Here is a 24,330-nt window from a genome sequence, read left to right as displayed (position 1 = left end):
GAGCGGAACAAGGCGAGGACTCAAACCCTTTTCCGGTACGTTGATGTGATATTTGCGGTTTTCATTTATTTTGAAAGGAAGGAGTGCCACATCCACTTCTTTCTCCTCTGTCAGGATGGGATGTTAGCTTGGAGAGGACTGTTTATCAGCCTCATATGCCATCCTTACCATGAGCTTCCACAAATAATGTGACCAGCCGGGAGCCTACAAAAATACATCCTGGAGTTTTTAATTATTTTTATGTTCTTATCATTTTTTATTTATTTTACAACAGCCCATTGGTATTTTATCATCTTTGTGGTTGAAGCACACGGGCTTAGAATAACACAAACCAAACCGCAAGGCACAATGTAAGAGCGGCGTGAAGGATAAGAATCACTTATCAGGCCGGCTCTGATACGTAAACAGTCTGCTGTAGGTCAGTGGTACAGCAGTCGTGCTGCTACAGCACATATAAACACTCTTCAGATGATGTAAAAGGTGCTAACAGGCCCCAGGCATAAAAAGAGAACGCATAAAGCCAGTGACAGATTTCTTTTCTTCGTCTCTGCAGAGGGCAGGTCACGGGCTTGTATACACTTGAGGATGAAGAATGAAATGAAATGAAGAGGTTTTTGAAGCATAAGAGTATACTTGTGTTGACTGTGTTTGTTTCTTGTTTCAGGATCTTCAAGTTATTGTGTAAAGCTAAACACTTATGTCATGTTATACGACTAAAGACTCTCAGACTGTCAACAAATGGACCTAGAAGTTGCTATTTTTGAATCACTGAATCATCTTGATATCTGCAGTTGGGGTCAGCTATTAAAAAACTTGACCACCCTTTTAGCTTTTTAGATTAAACCTGTACCGTTGTACCAGGCTGCTAACGCATTTTATCATGCTGTAAAAGTGTGTATCCTATTATGGGAGTCAATGGAGATTCCCTAGCTTTTGGAGCCAGCCTCAAGTGGACTCTTGGGGAACTGCAGCATTTAGCATTTCTGCATTTACTTCATATCGTAACACTAAAAAATAATCAGCTAGATTTGTGGTTGATGTTACCAACTTGCTAAACTACTGATTTAGTCATATGAAATAAAAATGAAAATCATCATTCGTATCCACCTTGCAATACCCAATCAAGGGGCAACATCCGGTCAGTAAAAATGAAGCCTATGTGGAAGTACTAAAAGTCGCTGTTCGTCGAGAATCCACTTGAGGCCGGCTGCAGAAAGACAGGAAGTCATGTACACACCCAGCCTTAAAAACAGACTTTTAGGGTGTTGAAAAGCATATTTACAGCCTGGTTCATGAAAAGGCTTGGGTCTAAAACGCTGATTTCACTATTGCCACAAACTGTATGGTGAATGATTTTTTTCTATCTCTGTGGTTTAGAAGTTATTAGGATCGTTTGATTTTCCAATTAGAGGCACAGCTCAGGTCATGTGACCGCCGGGCACCCTGTAGCAGCGTCATAGCAAATGTGGCTTTCACGGTTTCAGGAATAGGTGGGTGACGTCAAGGATGCTTTGTCCATGTTTCACAGTTTATGTACCCAATCTCTACAAACCAAAACTATTTTCAAAGTATGGAAATAGAAATTTTGTTTACCAACATTGTCAAAAAAAATATTCTTGAATTTGTTATTGAGTAATCTTTTAGGTTGTAACATTAAACAGATTTAATAGAAGGAGGATTTTTCAATAAGATAATCAAAAATCATTGCTCGTCTTAGCCAAATTCATCCCAACTATCCACATTTTGAGGGTCTGTTCTGGTGCTTATGTTGTTGAAGTTTAAAAGCTGCCCACTGCCCAGCCTTCTCACAAACAGACCCACAATCCTACTCTGAGAGAGCAACCCTTGAGGGTGATGTGGAGACCAAAGCAAACCATGAAATGAACTGTGGAAAGGGGAATCATATCGGCAGAGCCACAAAGTGGGGAAGGGCCCCACGATAAAGCAGCAAATGAAAAATGCAGATAGGTGCCATGGTAACTCGGTGCTTTGCTCCTCACAAACAAACAGCAGGAGCAGAAATGGAGAGGTTGAAAGTGAAGGACCATTAAATGATTTTCAAATGCACACACCAACAATGAGAACAAACGGACATGCTACATGAAGTGTCTGTGTTTGAATGGCTGTGGGGAGCAGGTTATTAATATGCATGTCTCACCACTTGGGAACTGTGGGAAGGGAAAAAGGACCCAGAAAGAGTTTCAGGAGACTGATGGACCAGACCTGTGAGGAAGAGGAGGAGACAGATGTAGCACATTCAAACAATTAAGTATCCAAACTCCTGGTCTTCATGTTCGCCATGTTGTTTTGGTTTCTTCGCGTTGGTCCTGACTGACTTTAAAGCAGTTTCACTTTCTCTGTTTATTATTTTTGTGTGTCAGGGTGGGCAAATTCACTTTTGGCTTCATACTGAGTGTCCTGGAGTTGAGCAGATTGTGTGTGTGTGTAAATATGGGTCACACGTCTTTTGAAGTGCAAACTGAGCTCTGCAAGAAAAAACATGCGGGAGCCAGAGTTAATAAAGTCAAATGTTTCTCTGTGTCACATATCACTTTCTTATCAGGAACGACTGGTTGTTAAATACATCTGGAATCAGAATGATTTTGATGATTTTCACTGAAAGAATGATTTTTTTTTAGTAATTTCATGCACACAAAAGTAAGAAGACATCTGCTTCTTCTTTTGCAAGTTATCTTAAAAATACACTTGTACTGCATGGGCAGAGCTCTCGCCTAAACATATCTCCTAATTAGAGAAGTAAATGAAGCAGACAAAGAGTTTAATCCACAGAACAGCTGTTATGGCTTTAAGTAGCTGTATTTTACAAACAAAAGTCTTCCCATAGTCTTAAGAAAAGAAAAATACAAACTCATCAACATTAAACACACATTTCTTAAGTTGAAAAATTAAATCAACTGTAGCTTTCAGAGGACACCTCCCTCTCCATTCACCTGGGCATGTGAAAATATGTGGTTATACATCCTCCACATAGAGTTTCTGTGCCAGAAAGATCTTCTGAATGGTACCCTGTGTGACTCTGAAGTCTTGAAACTGGATGCTTAGCAGTGGTCGAGGGTCCGTTTGCTGCCGTGTACCCCCACAAAGGTTTATCCATCCACTTATCATTCCTTAGCCATCAGCAGCTCCACAGTGGAGCGACACCAGAGCCCTTTGCTAATACAGTACACACATGGTGATGACAACGACCGCTGATGAATAGAGCTGCAGGCCATGGAGATTAATGGACAGTCCATTTAGGCTGTAAGTTATGTTGGGTACGTTTGTTTTGACTGTGTTTCTACGCCACCCTACAAATAACACAAATCTGATTAATTTGACTGATATAAATGATGCATTTTTTATATGATGGGAAACTGACCTTTGAGAGTAAATTTCATATTTTTCAGCTTTGTGGTTCATTACTGAATGTGCAAAGAGTTTTAAAGCCATGTACGGTGGATTAATGCTATTGAGAGGAATGCTTTTAGGCGTTCCCCGGAACATTTGTAACTGGTGATCAGACAAAGCAACGGCAACAACAAAAGTGACATATACTTGAGCGAACAACTCACAGATGAAGCGAAAGTAAACACTGAGTATATACATTAATACATTTAGCTTATTAGCATTCCTCCAGTTCAAAGTAGACATTACTGGCAAGACACATAGGTGAGACTAAACTTTTCTTTTGGCTGTTGGCAAACAACATCCGGAAATATTTATATGCTCTACTTTGCAACACATTTGAATTAATAGAAAACAGTGTTTAAAAAAAACCCCAATGAAAAATAAAAATGGGTTCAATGGAAGTGTAATTCACGTTTTTTTTCGCCCTCCAGGCTTTCTTACCTTACAGGTGAGGTGCTGCGTTCTAACTTGTGTTTCCACCTGTCACTTGTGAAAGTGCACTGGAGCAGCAGTAGCACTCCTAACTTCCCAGATTGATGTACTTTGAGTTACGACTCGTGACGTCACATCACTGCCTAAAGACTATAACAATATGTTATTATAATAATATATTAGCTCTGGCGTTAGCTAGTTTTTAGTGTATTAATCAGTACAAAATATGTTTCAATGCAACGACAAATACTGTAAAATATACAGTAAAAGCATCTGTTACCTTATGTGCTGTTTCCCCTCCTCTGTTTCACTCAAATTAGAAAAGTTGCAGGCCCTTTTGGTGATTGAAATAATTAAAAATTGTGCCTTTAATGTCCGCCATGTTGGTTTGTTTACATAAATCGAAGTAGTGATTTGCCTGGAATGCTTTCAGGCCGGAGCTCGGACATTTCAACTGTGAAATTTCCGAGTTACAGGTTGCCTTTGAACGCAGCACAACTGGCAACATCATGGTGCGTTCCGTTTGTATGATTGACAAGGGGCGGGGAAAGGGCACGTGCACGCGAGAGCAGTGAGATGACGTAGGTGTACGCTTCGCTAACGTTTTTCCGACTAGCCCTTAGAAAGTAAGAATAAGATAATTTCAGGACAAAATTGAAAGTAACCTACTATTTTTATTTATGAACCGTGTTTTTGAGGAGCTAACTGTAACCTCGTCTTCTGGATGAAGGAACCGTTGAGCTTGTGCGTCGCGTCAGTGGACTTGAAGGGACTGGATTCCGACTTCAAAACGTCGCCATTGGCCTCTGCCTGTCATCCTTGGGTAAGTCAGAGAAGCATGTTTACAGTACTTCCCTGCTCCAACTAGACCTTTAAGCGTTTTTTTTTTTTGTTTAAATGTCTACATTTTAAATGTATTTGTGGGTGTAAAAAGTGTATGAGTGTTGTGTGGTAAAAGCTTTTTTGCTCAGTTTGTAAGTTAAAGGTTTCTGCCAACACAAGGACTGATAAGTGGCACAAGAAAAAATGTATGGTAGTCTAAGCTAGCCCCTAGTCATTTTAAAAGGGAACAGAGTTTCCTGTTACTTAATTTTGCATTGTTTTGGTCACTGAGGGGCAACTTGTATTTTCATCGTGGTGCTTGGCTTAAGGTATGTACAGCTTTAAAGAGTGAACCTGTCAAAAAATAGTTTTGTGAGAAAAAAATAAGACAGACAAAATTGATTTCCAAAAAATGTGACCTCTGTTATTTTAAGTAAGAACCTTTAAAAACAAACTTTTCATAAAAAGTAAGGAGGTAATGTGACTTACATTACGTTACACCAAGGTTCTTTTTTTTCAATACAGTGAAAAGTGAGTTTAGGGATTTTTTTGAAAATTAAAACAGCACATATAAACTTAAAAGAGCAAAAAAAAAATGTTGAATTAATTCAGCGTCTCAGAGAAAAATGGTGCGGTATGATGTTTTATTCCAAATAAGTGGATTTTGGCTAATTTAAAATAAAAAAAAGGTGCACGTATATTTCTTTTGCTCTGCAGTGCAGTTTGTGGAGATGTCAACCCTTTGTGTGTGCTTTGTGAGTTTTAAAAGGTCACTTCAGGTCACTTGCTTGTGTTTGCAGTCACAAAATCTGTGCAATCCTGTTTTGAATCTAACTCTTTGTATTCTTAAGCATCACCCTCAAAACCAACTTTTTAACTTAATTAAATGATTTAGATGGAACTAGATTGTTTTTTAAGGTAAAATACATCCATGTTTTTCTTATGAATATCTTCAAAATGAGGAGTTTCACTGTGGACTGTTTGTACACTTGTTGCTGCTTGATGGTTAGCTCAGTTAGCCCCTGGCTTGAGGGACAGTTTGTGTATACACAGTTAACTCCAAAGCTTTGGTGTTTCAAGACAGATTTAATCCATCAGGAAGCGGCAGTAAAATGAGCTTTCTGATGTTAGATCAGCAGACAGCAGAGAAGACTGATGAGCAGTGCTTTAGCGAGACAAATAGTCGCATCCCAGTTCTTGGTTTCAAAAGCACCTTAGCCAAAAAGAGGGGAAGCTCTTGATGGAGCCGACCTTAATAAGGTTGAAGACACTATTCCGCTTCCAATAAACAAGTTGTCAGTGTAGACCTCTCATCTTTGCTTCACTCTCAGAGAGCGTGGAGACTTTTAGAGCTCTCACACGGTGGCACTGATCCAGAAAGACTGCTGTGACTAGAAACTCCTCTGCCTCTAATAAAAGGATGGATAACCTCGTCTTTTTATAGCTCTCAGAAAGTCCTCTGAAGAGCCACGTAGATACACAAAGAGACAGGCGTATGGAGACAGAGAGGGAGTTTAACTTTGAGTTTGTCTCCGTCACATCATCCAGAGACGGAGTGAGACTGAGGAGAGGCAGAAAGTTTGAAACAGGAGGAAAAAAAACATGAACGTCCAAGTTCTGGGTTTGGATGTTGGACACAAATTGAGCTGAATTGTTTAGTATTCACCAGCACTGTTGTTTGGCAGGGCTGATAGTGCTGAGCGGATTTGTAACACTCGTAATATATCAATTTGTGACCTTTATGGGGCAATTTCCAGGTGTGCCTATAAAAGTGCCCGTAAAAGGCGAAATATGCTTTTGTGGGAGTTGGCATCTCCTGCAGGAAGGGATCAAGGAATGCTTTGTGAATAATGCTGAACAGAAACAAGTCAACAGCAATAGGATTAGAAGGAGAAAAAAGGAGAGTTTGATTTTGTTTAATGGCAAGATGGCATGACTTTGCATGCCGTATATACCCAGACATGCCTGCTCTTTAAGTGGGACCAGCCTATGCCACATACAGATGGATCTATGAGTCAGCCTCTCAGGGAATCAGGCCTATTCCAGCATTGTGGAATCAGGCAGATCCATCTGTTGTGTCAGAACAAAAGATTCCCTTTAATCATTTCTTTCCACGTTTCAAAGGTCATCATTACACAAACATTATTTATTATGAAAGCTTAATGAGCTCCAGAGGAAACTTGTTGTTTTTTCTCCCGGCATTTCTTTTTGCCTGCAAGCTTGATGCAAGCAATGGCAAGCACTTCTGCATCACCCTGACCATGAATATGTAGTTTGACTTATTTACAGTTTAAAAAGCTGAAGGGCAAACTGTGTGTGCTGGGCGACAAAGTGAGAAGGATTATGGGGTCAAAGCTTTCAAAACATACAGGACCTAATCACACAAATGTGCATATCTGTCAAGACAGAGTTTCTTGGTATTTAATATTTCTCTACAGTGTGACCTCAGCTCTCTAGATCTGATTCCCTGGTCTGAATCTGGTCATCAGGTCCTCACAGTCCACAGAGGGACAAATTCTTGTATTGATTTGAAGAAGATACTCAAGGCTCTGGACAGTTCAGTAACTCTTGTTTTTTTTTTTTTTTTTGCGTTTCCTCTTCTAGATAATATAGAGCGCGACTGGAGCCTGTTAAGAGAGCTGTCAGTCAACCATCTTTTAATGTCAAGTTACTATTTTAGAATAAACCTCACAGAAAAATAAACTCTTGTACATATAGTAGCTAAAAAAGAAAAATACTGCAAAAACAAACAAAAAAAGATAAAATATCACAAGATGAAAAATCATAAAATGCAAAATTTAAATATTGATAAATGTGAAAATATTTCACAAAACAAAGGTGCGTAATAAAACCTCATTTTTTACATATAACAGAGCAATTCAAGTAAATATAAAATAAATGTAAAAAATCATTAAAAAAGCTTTAGGTAAAAAAAATAGCATTTCACGAAATTAAAAAATCTTTTTGTTGCAAAAACATTATTTCACTTACTCCAAAAAATTCTTTCAAAAAACAAAAACGGTTGGATTCTAAGTGTTTTGTCTTTCACAAATTTTTTTGCACTCAAATAAATAATTTAAGAGACAGTTTTGTGAAATATTTATATGTTCAGATTTTATTTGTTTGTTTAATTTCTCCATTTTTGTTCTTTTATTCAAAGTCACTTCCTCTATTTTAAATGAATCCTTTGAAATACTTGGTATAAAAAAATACAATAAAACAACAGCTCCATTATTTTTATACTAAAAATGTATTCCTGAGTAGTAAATAAACTGTGTTAATTTTTTGTAAATTCAAACCAAAGCGCCCTTTTGCGAAATGAGAGCTTTTAAGATAAGATAAGATAAGGTAAGATATACTTTATTCATCCCCGGAGGGAAATTCATGTTGTTTGGGCTTTTAAGGTGCATGTTTGAACATCACGCCACTTTTCAGTAACCTTCCTACTGATTACAGACATTTTAGTTATGCAGTATTTAAGACTTGTAGAAATTTTCACATTGCAACCATTCCTGCGCGACCTTAACCTTAACCTCACCATGACCTTGGACTAATTTGAACCTAAACCAAGTGAAGACTGATCCAGTTATGAAAATGTGGATTTTAATACAGGACAGTGTGACCTTTGACTCTTAAAGTTTGATAAATGGGAAGAAGACGCCTCATTAAATGTCAGTCCTGTCACATGGATGACTGACTGGTTTTCACCTCGCTCTCTGAAAATACCTCATGACTCAAAGACGTCAGGCATTGTTAACATTTCTCAACAGCTTGTTGTATTCGTATTAATCACTATCAAGCAGGTTTCATTTCAGAAACGCTTCACAGACATCTGCTGTACTGAATCCACAACACAGGCCCGGCCTCCAACTGTACAACAGCTGGATTAAGACAAACCTGTCAGTCAAACTTTTTCATTTGATACTCTTGGCAGACTTGTGAGGTCCTGACAAAGAGAGTCTCTGAGACAAAGAGAGTACCTGGCTCTGACGCTGGTTCATAAGGAGGACCAGACTTCTCCTCTCACAGCTTGACTCTCCTGGTCTGCCAATGACACGGGAGATGAATGGCACTACTGGCCAGGCAGCGCTGAGTGTCAAAGACAAATGAGAGCGAAGCCCACCAATCAGAGACAAGACGCCTCTGTCTTCAGCTGGGCGGTGGGGGAGTGAGTAATTTGTTTCAGGTTTGAATATATCACCCAGATTGACGTGACTGTAAGTGGAGTCAGAGACGAAAGGTCTGTAAGGACTCCAGTGAGCTCATTGTGTATTTTTTAAGGAATGAGAGCTGCTTTTTATTATTATTTAAGGGAAATTAAAGAATTCATCAAGTCCACCTTTCGAACATGACATAAAGCTGTGTAAAAACAGTTAAAAAACAGGTAGCAGTACGCTGTGTTCCCGAGACGTTCCTGCCCAAAGAACATGATACACCAAGATTGAGAATCTCATAACAGCTCCAGCTTTACTTTCACAAACTTATACAAAGTCCTCATAAAAGCCGAGCTTATGGGCACATAAAGCAGGATGAGTCTGTGGGAGAGTACAGTCACAGCCCACTCTGCCATGATGTGTATATTCCCCAGGACATTTATGACTCTCTGTAATGGATTGTGGCCCGTTTAAGATTCCCTAACTGTTCCTCTTTACTGCTGGGCAGATTTGCGTTTGGCACAGATAGTTTCTCTTGAGAGCTGCACGGTTTCGATTAAGTGCTACCACCACTTCTGAACTGCTTTCTAACCTCGACCATTTTTATATCCTCTTCATTCGTGACTGTTGCACATTTCATGGAGAACAAAAACTTTTTGTTCTGTTCACTCGTACTAATTACTGTCAGTGTGAGCTAATATTTATTTAGCGATGATTTGGAAACGCGAATGATCCCAATTCACATCACATTACTCCACATGTCTTTCACCATTTGCTCCATCAAGGCTCAAAAATCCACCTTTGCAGATGTATGCACGCAAAAGCTGGACACAATCACACATGTACATCATAAAAACCACATCCATACTCCCTGGGTGCAAAGGCCATTCATCAGTTTGTTTATATCAATAATTTCACGTAATTACCGCTCTGTTTTGTCAGGGTCTGTGGAGCTGGAGAGCAAATGCTTGCTCTTGGCTCTGGGTTGTATTTCTCATTCCAGGAGGGGGGAAGTGAGGAATGGACGGTTTGTGAATAATGCCTCTCGCCGCCGGCGTAACAAGGACAAGATTAATCCCCTAGCACAAACAGCAAGCCCCTTTTTCTGATTAATTCCACATTTATAATTTAGTAATTGCACAATGAGGACAGTTGGATATACAACTAATGAGATTTACACATGCTCTCTGGACCCAGGTCTCAGTCGGCTGTATATCTCTGCACCCTGTGTAGAAGAGAAGGAGATTTGTTCTCCTCAGTCCACAGCATCACTGAAGGGGATGATGAAAATGTAGATTATGCTTTATAAGTTAATGAAAAAAAGAAACTGTGGAAAATTAGAGCGGCTTTAATAATAGCTTCACCAGTTATTAAAAAGAACTATCTTTGCTCTTCATGTCTGCTGCAAATAATGACTTTGTATGTTCTTTATAAAATGTCCCTGCTGCTTTAAACATGCATAAGAGCCAAATCCACAGCTGCATGTACTTCCCAACAAATGTGCTTTTACTCATGTTTGAGAAATGATCCTCTTAAGTGCATTTCTTTGCTCTGTAAGGAGGAAAAAAGATGCTCAAGAGTTATCAATATGATTTGTTTTTAAAGAGTTTCGAAAGCAGCGATGAGAGACGGATTTGCACATTTTAGTTTCTTGGAATAAGACGACCACCAGCCTCCTTCTCTCTGCGACACTTTGCAGTATTTATGTTTAAAGTATACAATTACAGCGATAACAGATGAAGTATGAATCTATTCAGTTTCACTTTAACAAAGATTAAATGAAAATGTCAACAAACAAATAAAAAAAGGAATCTGATTCGGTGTTGATTTTGCCAACTCCACTTCAGCGTGACTAATTTTTCCAGGAAGAGAAACAAAGTTGTTGTTAGTCACAAAAATGAGTTGTTTCTTATTTTGGAAGTACAACAGGAACTGGAACATTAAATGTTGTGCTTGTGGTGTCCTCACAGTTATTGTGACTAATGCATTTGCGTCATATCTATATATAATTATAAAGTTGGGAAGGATGATTGTGTTTATGACTTGTAGGATGCCATAATTGGAGCTCAGAACAGTTTGAGAGGGTCATGTGAGGAAAGAAACGACTGAATGTGGAAGACTTAACAAGTCAGTTTTGAGCATTAAGGGCTCACAATGACAAATTTGGTAATTTCATGTTATTGGTTATATTTGTGTGCTATTCCCTCCATAAAAGAAGGAAATATTTACGTATAAATCAGCAAAATAAAGGAAACCTTGACTGAAATGTCTTGTAAAACATGAATAATTAGTTCTACCAACTGTCACTGTAAGTCTCCTAATTACGCACATCCCAAGATTATTTTACATTCCTATCACTTAAAAAAATGCAAATTTAAAGTTTAACTCTGTTCAGTTTGACATCTATTTGACATTCAAAGTCAAACACTGGATAAAAGAGCATGAATCATGTAGAAAAATAAGGATGTAGTTGAAAAAAAAAGAAAGAAAGAGGACCTTCACATGCCAGCCGTGCACCAAAACGAAGGCGGTGAGCAGCTTTTTTGGCACTGATTAGCCCCACATTCCTGTCAAAGTAGACGTGTTGTTTTTGTTTTCATGCTCCAGCAGAAGACAGGAAAGCGAGGGGAGAGGCGGTTAAAACGACCGTGACCAAAACCATACGCTGTAGCTGTGACTTTCATTGCCTCGCGTGTCATTTCAAAACTGTCCAAAACGGCACCTCTCCGGACACAGGCCAGCGGCTTTCATCTCAGCTCTGCCTAACAACCCTCGTTGGTGCTGTCCGGTCTGGATTTAATTCCCGCTCTCTGTCTCCCTGAGTGAATAATGCCTTTGTAGTCACTCTCTTCCCACCGTGCTCACCCTTCATGTCCAATATTTAATAAGCACCAAGTGACAAGTCAGGGAAGTAACCAAGAATGTAACACGCCTGTTATTGGCCCAGAGAACCAATATACAGGTCAAAGGATCGACACTTTTCTGCGCTGTGACCCAACATCCGAGAAGTAATCATGGCTTTAAACAAGCACAATAATGTGAAGAATGCCATCGTCAGATTCACGAGACTGTAACGAGAAACTCACTTTGGACTATTACCCCGAAGGGACCACAGAGGTGCCAAAGTGCATTTTAACCAGCGTGAAGTGAGACAGCCAAACGCACCGACTCGCTAAATAGAGTGTGAAACAGAAACGTGAAATACATCACCTCATAGGTGAAGCCTCCAGTCAGGATTACGGGTGAACAGCAATAATAGAGGCATGTTCTCATCTCAAACATCTGGTTCATATAATCAAAGAGGTCGTTAGTTCTACTGTTTCAAATAGAGGAGGCTAAATGAGCTAATAACTACCTTCAGAACTATTGATGGAAGAGGTGAACTAATATTGTCTCTGACACCGCAAGTCAAAACCTATTATATTATTCTTCTCTACAAATGCATTCAGAATATATTAGATCATATTTTTTTCAAATAGATTTACTTATATAGAGACATGCATTCTCAGAAAATGTACCAACTATCAGTGGTGCTAATTTGTTCTAGTGGTTCAGATTCCTCCATGTATGATTATATGTATGTATGTATGACATCTGTTTTTTCCAGAAGAAATCTCTGCAACTTTTCTCTGAATCTGATCTGGAATGCAAAAAACTGCAGTTCCTCATGTGTCCACTTGAGGCTGGCTCCAAAGCCAAGGAATCCCCATTAACACCCATATTAAAACACCCATTTTTACAGCAAATTTTAAACTTATTTACAGCCTGATACAAAAACAGTTTTTGTGTAGATGGTTTCCGTCTCAATACATGCATTGATAGGATGGATTCATTTGCAAATATTTGCATAGTTACGGGCGTGGTTTGGTTGACTGACAGCCTATTGCCAGAATGCATAAAGCCTCTTCCGCTTCGTCTTTTGGTAAGTTTCTTGACTTAACCCACGTAGACTGGATGCAACATTTGCATGCACGTACCTTCAAGGCCAGACACCTTTTATGTGCGTTCATCTCTTTAAGACCGGATGCAGCCTATGGACCATCAAGTCAAGACTATGTCACCATCTTAGCTGGCACAAAAAGAGATATACATTAACAAAGTCACATCCCAAAAATAAAATTTCCTGCACGTCACTTGCAGCCTTAAAGTGATACTCCGAGATGGAACAAGTTGGGTCCTATCACAAGGTTTAGGGCAGAAATGACCCCTACAGCAGTGATTTTGTGCAGCAGAAGCCCAGGGCGCACGTACCAAACACCCCCTCCCTGCTCCTCTGCAGGTTTCCTCTGCACTCAGACGAGGCCATTTTTTACTTGACCAAAAACACAAATAAACGGACTCCCACCGAAAAAATCTGATATCTGTCTGCATTCACGCTTTATTTAGCGAATTTTCAGCACGTAACTTTCACACAAAAACACCTGAGAAAAACGCATAAGGCTCTAGTTCTCATCATGTCTCTTCGTCCTGGCAGACTACCTGTGTTTGTTTATATCTGGCACGCTGGTGCGGACTGATACACTAAGCGGCAAGCGCCTCGTAGCCAGCTGTGGCTCTGCAGTGGAGGTAGTGCCATTTTACGACACGATGAGAACTAGAGCCTTATTTAGCGGTGTTTTTGTGTGAAAGTAACGCGCTGAAAATTCTCTAAATAAAGCATGAATGCAGACCCATGTCAGATTCTTTTGGTGATCCGTTTATTTGTGTTTTTGGTCAAGTAAAATCTGGCCCCGTCTGAGTGCAGAGGAAACCGGCTGACGAGCAGGGAGGGGGTGTTTGGTGCGAGCGCTCTGGGCTTCTGCTGCACAAAAACACTGTTGTAGGGGTCATTTCTGCCCTAAACCTTGTGATAGGACCCAACTTGTTCCATCCCGGAGTATCACTTTAAAGGTATAAACGTGTAGATGTTGCGTCCACTCTAAATGAGTTAATAAAAGTTAGCTTGAGTCATATCATTGGTTTGTCCTCAAACCTCTCATCAGATACCAAACATCTTGCACTGCCATGTTTCTACAACAGCACAGAACGGACAAACTAGTAACATATGAGTTTAGGTATTCAGCGAGTTGTTGCACCAAATGTGAGAAAAAGAGGGTGGTTGTGCACAAAATATGATGTTTTTGATGGAAGGAAAAATATCCTATGGAGGATTATGCTCATCAGGCTGCCAAATATTCTTGTTTCTACACACAACACACGACTTGCAGGACAGCAAAATATGCAAAAAGGTCAAACTGAATTATTCATGTCCACTGAAATAGAAATGTCATTACTTTTTAAATTTAGAACCAAACACAGTTTTGCACCAATTGCACAATCCCCTCCTGTTATATTTATTTGTTTCAGTCAGGACAGATTGTTTCGTTACACTCCTAAATTGAACTCATATTTCATGCAGAAAGTTTGGCTTCAGGGTTTGCTTGTTAACATCCAGTCTGAGATGCATTCCCACGGCTCAGCCAGCAACTTTGCAGGCACGGCATTATCAGACCTGATAGCGACTTGTAAACGTAACGTGTTGAGTTTATGATGCTGAACTCGACGACCCTCACTTGAGAAACGAGCCCGGACAACCGTCCAACAGTCGAGTGAAAAGGCTGAAGGACAATCTGTGAAAGCCGGAGCCACGCACATGGTTTGGAGATCCTCTTTTTGGATCCCGCTCGCTGGCAAATATTTAATCCTAATTAGATGAGTGCTGTGTTTAGGTTTGTGAGGAAGTGAAGCCTGAGAGAACAAGACGGACTAAAAAATACAGATTTAGATTTTCCAGGAAACTCAATCATCAGAAACATGCTTACATCCGTTAAAACAAATCTGTGAACATCACTTTTCTGCTACGAGGGAAAATACCACATTTGAAGGCGATGTAGAAAATGGTAAGAGACAGGGGCGGTTTTAAGGAAATAGCTTATGATAGCTCACCCTTATTGACTTCCTTTGTGACTCAGATCCCGGCTGAACGAGAGCTCATTTTGGGGAGCAGACACATCATTAGGCTAACGTGGCAATGGCTGCGCACCACGTCAACGCATGATGGACCACACATGTAGCTCCTGACCTGCGGTGCACAGCATGTAGAGCAGCAGCAGTCCTTTTGTCTTCACGTTTTCACTTCCAAATGCCCTTCCCTGACGCCCTTTTTCCAGCAGACAAAAACAAATGGGCTTCAGAGGACGACTGCAGCAGTGGTGATAGACAGAGATTTATATACAGGGGACGAGTTGAGAGAGTGATGGAGTTGTCTGCTGCAGATTCCAGTCCCCACATCTGTCCGGTTCTACTTGGCAGCACTTCTGAGCAATTCAGCTGGGAGAGAGATATGCAGGTGTTTTATTTTTTTTTCTCCCCACAAACAGATGCATCAAGCTAAGCCGAGCCAGGCAGCAGACGGACGGCAGTGTCAGATGCATAAAAAGAAAAATGTTTTGTTCAGGCCCAAGCTGTGCGTTTGGGAGAGGTGTGCTTTCGGCGAGGCGTTCAAACAAAAGTGGCTGTTTTGCATTTTTTTGTTTTGGCAAAACAGCCAGTCCACTTTGTTTCGCCTTTGCTGTGGAGCGATGTCACCTGGAGCTTTTGGGCAGGAAAAACTTTTGGGTTCATGGAAATTTAGGTTGAACAGAAACATGAACGTGGCCTTACTTTTCAATAAGTTTAATGTTTTATGTCAATTATATCGAAAAAAGAATATTCCTTTTAACCATGTTGTATAAAATAATCACAAAAAATCAGGTCAAGTGTGCAACCATAGACTGTAAAATAAAAAAGGACGTCATCTAGCTAGGCTCGAAGTGAGGTCGTCACAATAACTGCTCCCCCTGGTGGCTGGCTGCAGTATAGGTCAAAAAATCCCACTCTCCAGTCATTCCAGATGGGCTGTGGTCAAACTTTAAAAAATTAATACACCTCGTAGAAATGTTTCTCACTTCTGATTGTTGTGTTCAAGTCCTCTTTTTTTCTTAAAAGTTTGGTTTTTATTAGTTATAGGAGGTTAAACACAAGGTTTTATGTCACGTTCAATGATGATTGACAGCTTCTGTACTTGTGTATTTTTTCCTGGGATCTTAAAATATGTCAGCAGGTAGAGTCAAGAAGTGATTAGACTCTCGAAAAAACAAAAAATATAAAATTTTTGTCACTCGGCTCCACTCAAATTCTCCCAGAATCCCTCACAGTCTCTACACACCAGACTCTGGCTGCACAATGGCTACCAATGGCTGTGCCTGTGACGGGGTATTTTGACTTCAGAACTGTACAAAAAAAGTCACAGCCAGATTGAAGTGGACACCAAGGTTATAATAGTTAACTGAAATGAAACTAAAAACGAAAACTAAAATATGAAATACATTGCAGTTAACTCAAACTAATAAAACTAGAAAAGAAAACAAAAACGATAAGTAAACTAAAACTGTATCTTGTGTTCACAAAACTAACTGAAACTAACTAAAATGATAAACAAAAGTCCCTTAGTTATAGTTTTTGACAATAGTAATAGCCTTTAGGATTTAAATTAGTCAGACATATTTTCCCAACCAAGGGAAAGTTTAGACAGTTTTAGGCAGTTGTCAGTGCTGCACAGCACCATTATAGCGGCGTATATGGACGTGCTTGTGTACTGCACTGTCTGGCTGTGCGTTGAACTGCGACGAAACGTAGTGGTGCAATGAATAAGAGCATCTGTAATAGTTTAATTGTTACAGAGTCCAAGTTTTTATTGTATTTGAGTCTGCCTTTATTATTACAGAGTCCAAGTTTTTATTTATTGAAGCTCATATTATATTGTTTTTTTATAATTTATGTTTATATTATTTTTATGTAATTTATGTCAACATTATTTTATATAACTTATGCTTATATTTTTATACTAAGTTTATATTATTTTCTTGTGTTAAGGCAGCAGCCAACAGTTCAGTATCAGCATTGACTGAGCAGTGAGCACTATGTTGGACTTGAAAATAAACAGTATGACAAAATATTTACTCTGACCTTTTTGAATCCTGCACCTGGTTAATAAGGTATGAAAAAACTAAAACTAAACTAAAACTAAACTAAAACTAAGCCTTGTTGCAAAAATCAAAACTAAATAAAAACTAGAATGCCCGCTCTAAAACTAATTAAAACTAAACTGTAATGGAAAAAAATGTTAAATTTAACTAAAACCAAACTATAATGACAAATCCAAAACTATTATAACCTTGGTGGACACTGAAAGAAAAATCCTGCCGAGCACTTTTCCTTGTGTCCACAGATTCCCTCTGGTGATCTGAACCTTACTGTGTTGAAACAACAGTATTTCTTAAATATTTTCCAACATTTCACACCCGCCCTCCCTCGTTGAGTCCCCTCCTCGTAACGCTGCATCCACAAACACAGACTAGCTTTGTTCCTCCACAGCACTTCCTGCCCACTTAACCTGAAAGGTCTAGACCTTGTGAGATGCTCTGCTCTCCAGCCGGGCTGCTGCGGGAAGTCATGTGACTGACTTGCGCCTGTACCTGAGGAAGCAGGAAATGCTCGCCATAGCAGGGTTGCTTTGTACCCTATAGGAGATAATAGGCGCCGTGTGGAGAAGCAGGGATGTGCTTCAGGCCTTGTTCCACATCAGCACATCTCCCCATCCACGCTGTCTGGACAGGAAGCAGCTTTTCCTGTCATCGCCCTCATCACGGTGGTCGTGCCTCTGAAAGCGTAAAAATGACTCTATGCTGTTTCTTCAGCAAATAGGTCATTCAGAGCCTGATAATGTGATTTGTTGTGAGGGAAACTGGTGTGTGATATGAAAAAGAATTGAATAATGTTATTCTAATCAGCAGGAGACAGACAGGACTGTAATAAACTAATAAAAGAGGTCAGAGATTCATTATTCCCTGCCAGGAGTCACGAATATAAACACAAACCTGTAATGAATCAGACTCTGCTTGTACTCCACAGATTACACCTTGACTCCGTCCCATTCATGCAGAGCGCGCCTCGCCAGATTTGTCTCACAGACGTCAAACGGGTGTAATCTGCGCTCTGATCTCATCAGTGTTATAAAATCAACAAACAAATCCAATAAAGAAAACAGTTGTTTCCCCGACAGCTTGTGCATGTTGTAAATTTCTGGCAGGCTCAGTGAGATTCTGTAATTTGTGAAATTAGCTCTGAGTATTCACAAACACAGGTGATATCTGTTCAGATTTTCATCAGACCACCAGATCTGGATCAGTTTAAGGATGGATATTCAAGGCTGTCTCACGTCTGGTGTCAAGTGTCAATGTTTGGTGAACACATGATTATCTCTCCTACTTTTCTGGTTATTTATTTATTTTATGTCGAATGAGGTTATTTCATTTTTAAACTGTTGACAGTTTAATTCTTGAACGGAGTCATAAATTCACTGTCAGCCTCACACAGGTCTTGTCCAAACATGGCTCATGGGTAATTGCTCGGTTACTGCTTTTGTAATGCTTTGTGTTTTTCATGAGCTCGACGCCAGACACTACGGAGCCTTTTATCTCAAACAGTAGTAAAGATTCAGCCTCGAGGCTCTAAACTGCACAACCACTGTAGGTTTTAAAGCACGGATGCTTTTAGAAACAGGTTCTCTAGCTGTTTTTCTGCAAGTCTATGTAGATCTATCACTCTGTGCTGACTGAATAATCAATGTAAAGGTGCAGTGTGTAATAAGAAACATTAAGAAAAACATGGTAATAATGTGATGTAGTTTTTATAAATAGATAAATATATGATTTTTAAGTGATCACCTGAGTATAGAAATCATTTTGTCTTTGTGAAATTTGAAGGAGCTTTTCATAGCTACATGAGTAGTTTGACCCTTTCAAAGGCTCTAAATAAATGGTTGTGTCTCCTCAAAGGCCAAGGTCACTTAACCAATAAGAGTGGTGTGCAGAGCAGTGTTTTAGCCTAGAATCTGTTCGCTGTTTCTTCGCTTCTGCTCTCTCTTAGCTGTCTTTATCACTTCACTGTCATTGCTACTGTTGCTATCGATTCAGTGTTTCTGTCACTTTGCTGTTGCTGTTTGCTGTGCTGTTGCTTTACTGTTGCTGTCGATTTGCTGTTGCTGTCAATTCCCTGTTGCTGTTTGCTTTGCTGTTGCTGTTTGCTTTGCTGTCAATTTGTTGTTGCTGTTGCTTTACTGTTGCTGTTGTTTCGTTGTTGCTGGAGTTTTGTTGTTGCTGTCAATTTGTTTTTGCTGACACTTTGCTGATGCTGTCAATTTGTTGTTGCTGTCGCTTTGCTGTTGCTTTGCTGTGACTGTTGCTGTTTGCTTTGCTGTTGCTTCACTGTTGCTGATGATTTGTTGTTGCTGTCCCTTTGCTGTTGCTGTTGCTTTGCTGTTGCTGTTGCTTTACTGTTGCTGATTTGTTGTTGCTGTCCCTTTGCTGTTGCTTTGTTGTTGCTATTGCTTTGCTGTTGCTGTTGTTTTACTGTTGTGGACGATTTGCTGTTGCTGTTGTTTGGCTGTTGCTGTTGCTTTGCTGTTGCTTTGTTGTTGCTATTGCTTTGCTTTGCTGTTGTTTAGCTGTTGCTGTTGATTTGCTGTCTTTTTTGCTTTAGATTAGCTTTTGCTTTGCTGTGGATTTTTATTGCTTTGCTGCTGCTGTGTTGCTGCTTCTTTGTTGCTGTTGCTTCAATGTTTCTGTGATGTTGTGGCTTTGCTTCTCCTGCTATTGCTGAATACTGTTATTTCTACACACGATACCTTCAAATGCAACCTAAAACTTGTGCAAGACATGTTTACATTCACACCCAGAACAATCTCCATGGGCACTGTTTACGTTGTTTTTTAAGGAGTATTTCTCATGGTTAATTGTGTGTCTCTCTTAAGCTTGTCCTCTGTCATCAAAGCAAAGCTTTCCCCGAGGATCTACCAAGTCACTCTTTATTTGCTGCTCTGTTGCAACTTGCAATATGAACCTCCTCTGCCAAGAAGAAGTTTAATTCCTTGAGTATTTCTATATTTTCTTAAACCAAAGACACACTATTGGTAGTTTCACCTTAGAGAAGATAAGGACGACTCACTATCACTCAGGAGTCTGCCTTTGACACACTATTAGCACTCTCACAGCACAAACACCTCAACAGTCATTTATCAAGTCTTTCTGACACTGAATTGAAAGGTATTGATGGTTGACGAATGAAGAAAAGTGTCTCTGTAACAGAATACTAAAAAAGTGCTGGGATTCAGGTTTATAACAAAAAAAAGGGTACCAACTTGAGTTTTAATTAGAGTTTCTGAGCTGCTGTTGAAACTCCAAGGCTGTTGGAAAACGATATTGTGTCATTTACGGAGATAAGTGCTTTTCCAGACTGGAGCTGCAGTTAATGTTTACCTGGCCCTCAGCCACAGCTTTACTACTCTGTGTTGTCTAGACTTTGGCTTTTCAGCACACATGTTTACAGTCTCTGACCTGTGCCTGCGCTTTTTTGAGGTTAACCAACAGAACATTGTAGACACCTTCATGTGGAAATTATAAAGTTTTTCCTCGTTTTGTAACCCGTGTTGTTGACATCCTGGAATGCTTGTGAGGGCAGTGTTTGTGCATCCTGGTGCCAAACACTTGACGGGACTCAAAATGCGAGGTGAATGTCTTGAGCGTGCCTCTCCATGCCTTGAGAACAACGTCCAGGGTGATGTATAACCCAGGTGTCGCATTGAAATTCTTCTCCTGCCACAGACGGAGGAGGAATGTGATGAATGCCCCTTCATGTCACAGACATAAGTGCTCCCATAGATTACTGCAACACATTGGACACCGCCTGACACAAATGTGTTTTGATGATGGCTCATCTTTCTTCCTACTCATCCCCTTTTTTTTTCTTTCCCCAATATGCCAAGGACCTTTGGACAAACAGGTTAAAAATATCATCCAATCAGGGTCCTGTTTTCAAAGAGACAAGATTGAGCGGTGGAAGCGAAGGAGAAGGGAGATGAGTTGTTCAGCTGTAGGTTTTGTAATTCTGAGCTCCCTGAAGGACAGCCAGAGAGCTAGATGAAACACACCCACCTCGTATTAACTAAGATGTCCCTGCAGGTATGTCTGGCCTGTGCTGCACCCTGTGGGATCAAACACGCCAGCCCAGGTCTTCCTGTCATCGTCTCCAAATGATTAGGCAATCACAGCTCCTCCCCACCACATCAAAACAGATTTTGCATGCAGAGAACGTCTCGACAGCTTCCATCTCTGTCTGGACTTGTCGGTGCAGGATTGCAGAGCGACATTTTTTCACACTCATCAGTCAAAAATAAATAGATACACTCCTTCTGATCGTTTGGAAGGAGTCTGTGGGACCGCTATGATCGGTATCTTGCAGCTCACGCACTGACATCTTGGCTGCTCACATATGTCGTAACCTTTCCTCACTCCAGTCCAGCCTCTTTGAGGCAGCTCTCGAAGACATGACCCTCTGCATCTTTCTCCGTGCAGCAGGAACCTTATTATCTCGTGTCAGACGAGTGGTAGAGGAACAGGAGTCGCACAGATTTTGACATTTCCACATGTCCTTGGAATACTGAGCTGCAAAAAGTCAATCAGCCAACTTTTACAAAAACAGAAAAGGTGCTTTTCAACCAGAAGGCCCAGGGAACTTTCAGATCCTGGTGAAACATTCCCAGGAACTATATGTTTCATGTGACCCAGGCCCTGGACATCTAAAAGTACTACCTTTAAGGAAGGGCTGTTGTCAAGGGAAAACTTATCACCCCAGAACTTGGTTTAGACTCTAGTTCATACAATGGAAACGCACTTAGTTCAGGGAGAAAGTCCCTGTGGTTGAAAAACGCCTTGAGAGAGCAACAGCAACTCTCTTCTGTTAGTGACAGTTTCTGAAAGTCCTTTTATGACCAAAATTAAAGTACTTTTAAACTTTGAACAGGGAGAAAAGTTACATTCAATTAAATTATTAATCCACTAGACCAGGAGTCTGCAACCTTTACTTTAAAAGGAGCAGTTTTGCCTCAGCTCTCTTAGTTTAAACACATTCTGATCCAGCCACAAAATTTACTTTATCTTCGCAATACAGACAATTTAAGTGTATGAACATTTGAATCATAGTTAAAATAAAGTAAATAATTATCCAAACCAAATGTTTTTTTTTGGAAATGATGAGATTGTACATGTAATGTCTTAGTTTTTATTTTTGATAAATTTCCAAAAAACTTTAAACTTTCAAAAAAATTCTACAAATTTTGAAAGTTTAAAATACAAAAAAAATGTGAAATTCCAAAAGTTTACAAAGATAAAAAAAAGAACTTTCAAAACATTTAGAAATATCAAAATTTTCAATATTTTTTTTATCAGAAATGAAATGTAATTAATTTGTAAAAACGTCAACATTTTTGAAAGAATGCTCACATTTGGTTATAAACATTTATTTTTCTTTTACAAGTCATCCTTTTTTTTTGTTTGCTTATGTCTCGTCAAATATCAAGCACACTGGCAAACATATAAATCCATCCACACAGAATAGAAATCTGTGTTTCATTCCAGATTTGTCTTTTTGTAGATCCAAAGCCGCAGGTTGCAGACGCCTGGCTAGGCTAATGACCCTAAAGGCTGGCAATGTTTGGATCTAGAAAATGTAGATAACAGGCTGAAAATGGCATATAACCACTCGACCAGAGCAAGGAGCATGTGGATGTTAATCTACGAGGTGGTGTTAGCTCTGCTAACCTTAGCCACACTCTGCAAACCGATTTGACAAATAAGTAATTCAACGATCCTATCAGGATGAAAAAGATCATCATTTTATTATAATTACAATACACACTAACAAAAAAAAAACATACTTTAAGTGAAAATTTTGTAATTTAATCAAGAAAATTTGTCTCTAAGCAACAAAGTCATCACTAGACTTGGTCTTGTATGCTTATATTTAAACTTCTGCTGCTGTAAAGGCAAAAAGTGAGTATTTCATTAATCCTAAGTGCATATTGATGGCCAATCTTTTGAATCTTGGGATGTAATCATTTAAATGGAATGGTTGATTTTACAGTATAAGTAGATTTATTTCGAGTAAAATACTCAGAGATATAATTTTTTTCAGAGTAGCAGTAAAAGATACGACTGAACTAGCCCTAGCCACAGAAAACATCCCGTCATGACAAAGCAGTTGGCTGAGTTACAGCACACGCATCCTCTTTTTGTTAATTACAGTAGGAGGAGGAGGAGGAGGTCTGCTGTAATTACAAAGAAAGGCTGACAAAGCTGATGCCTAGAGAGACCAGGGAGGCAGGTCCCCCTCCTCCTCCTCCTCTAGCTCCTCACTCTGCGGTTTGGCTTTAATGAAGACCTGGTGACTTCTCCCCAACCTGCCGGCGTGTGCGGTGGCTGCTGGTGCTACTGTTTTCCAGTAAGCCAGGAGCACAGCGTCAATTTAGGATGCTATTATGAGACTGTGGTCTGAAGCGGTGAGGGCAAATGACACGCAGGTCAGGGTGGACAATAAGGACTCTATAGTGAGTAATGAGGAGTCAGAGCTTTGTGAGGAGGATTTGAGTGGATATGGCTTTTTACAGGTTAACGCTTCTTTCTTCACCCTCGTCTCTTTTCATGCCTCTTTTTCTTTTTATTTCTACTTACAGTCTCTGTTTCCTCCCTTCTTTTTCACCAGTCCTCTCTCCGTCTTCTGTCTATCAGTGGGACATCTCGGTCTTCCATCTTCAGAGTGGGAGCTTTGTGATAGGGGTTAATGGATAGGCAGGGATGAGGCATTGTGTCCCGCTGTCTGAGATTGCCATTTGTTTTTGTGTGGGATCAATGAGGAGATTGAAGGTTGGTGCCTGCTGGAGATGATGGACTAATGCCTCACCACAAAACCATAAAAAACTGTCAGTGGGAGAAAACACATCACATCTCAGCATCCACTCCGCTTTAATTTTACATTTTCTTTTTGCAGAATATTTGCATCTTTTGCCCTCAAAGCGAGCCCTTCTGATTTAACGACACTTTTATGTCAGAGGCAAATTGATGTGAAAAAACCCCCACCAGATGTCGATTTGATTCTTGGTGGATTTGATGATGGCATGAGTGGGATGATATCCATATTTCTTAATGGTGTTTGCACCCTTGGGGACCTAATAAAGAGTATTTTCTCACAAAACAGCGGACAACACAGAGGCAGTGAGGCGTTAGATAGCTGCAGTTGTTCTGAATTTACAGTGTCAGCCTGGAGGTGAGACAGATGTATGACACAAAACACGCCAATTACTTGGTTTTATAGAAAGTGATATACATTTAAGGGTTCTGGACTAATTGTTTGGATTAAGGAGGATAACAGACATTATGTTCTTTGTGAGCCTGAAGCTATCATCACTAGGACTTCTGGGCCCTCAGGGAGTTTCTAACTTAGCCTAAAAACTCACAACAAGGCATCTTAGCTTCAGAGTGATTCAGGAAGTTTCTGAGATTTCATTTCTAGGTATGACACATTTTTCTGAGAGGTGTGATTGGTTTGTACAAAAAGGGAAAAAGGCAAAAATAAGTGCTCAGTGCTCATAGTATTTAATGGG

General features: G+C 39.9%; 1 long non-coding RNA gene across 1 annotated transcript in view; it reads left to right on the top strand.

Annotated features, from left to right (window-relative positions):
* The first annotated feature begins 4,385 nt into the window (after window positions 1-4,385).
* The window catches only part of LOC141784721 (uncharacterized), a 107,188-nt gene continuing 87,243 nt past the window's right edge, over window positions 4,386-24,330 (top strand). Inside the window, exons 1-2 of the long non-coding RNA XR_012597472.1 lie at window positions 4,386-4,466; window positions 4,571-4,663. This is a non-coding gene — a long non-coding RNA (uncharacterized LOC141784721). The remainder of the gene's footprint in view (window positions 4,467-4,570; window positions 4,664-24,330) is intronic.

This window comes from Halichoeres trimaculatus, unplaced genomic scaffold, assembly GCF_033239565.1.
Source record: "Halichoeres trimaculatus isolate MK-OKI-2021-1 unplaced genomic scaffold, fHalTri1.1 fHalTri1_scaffold_23, whole genome shotgun sequence".
Classification (NCBI taxonomy): Eukaryota; Metazoa; Chordata; class Actinopteri; order Labriformes; family Labridae; genus Halichoeres; species Halichoeres trimaculatus.
The sequence above is the reverse complement of the archived record's forward strand: the minus strand, read 5'-3'. Positions and strand labels throughout refer to the sequence as shown.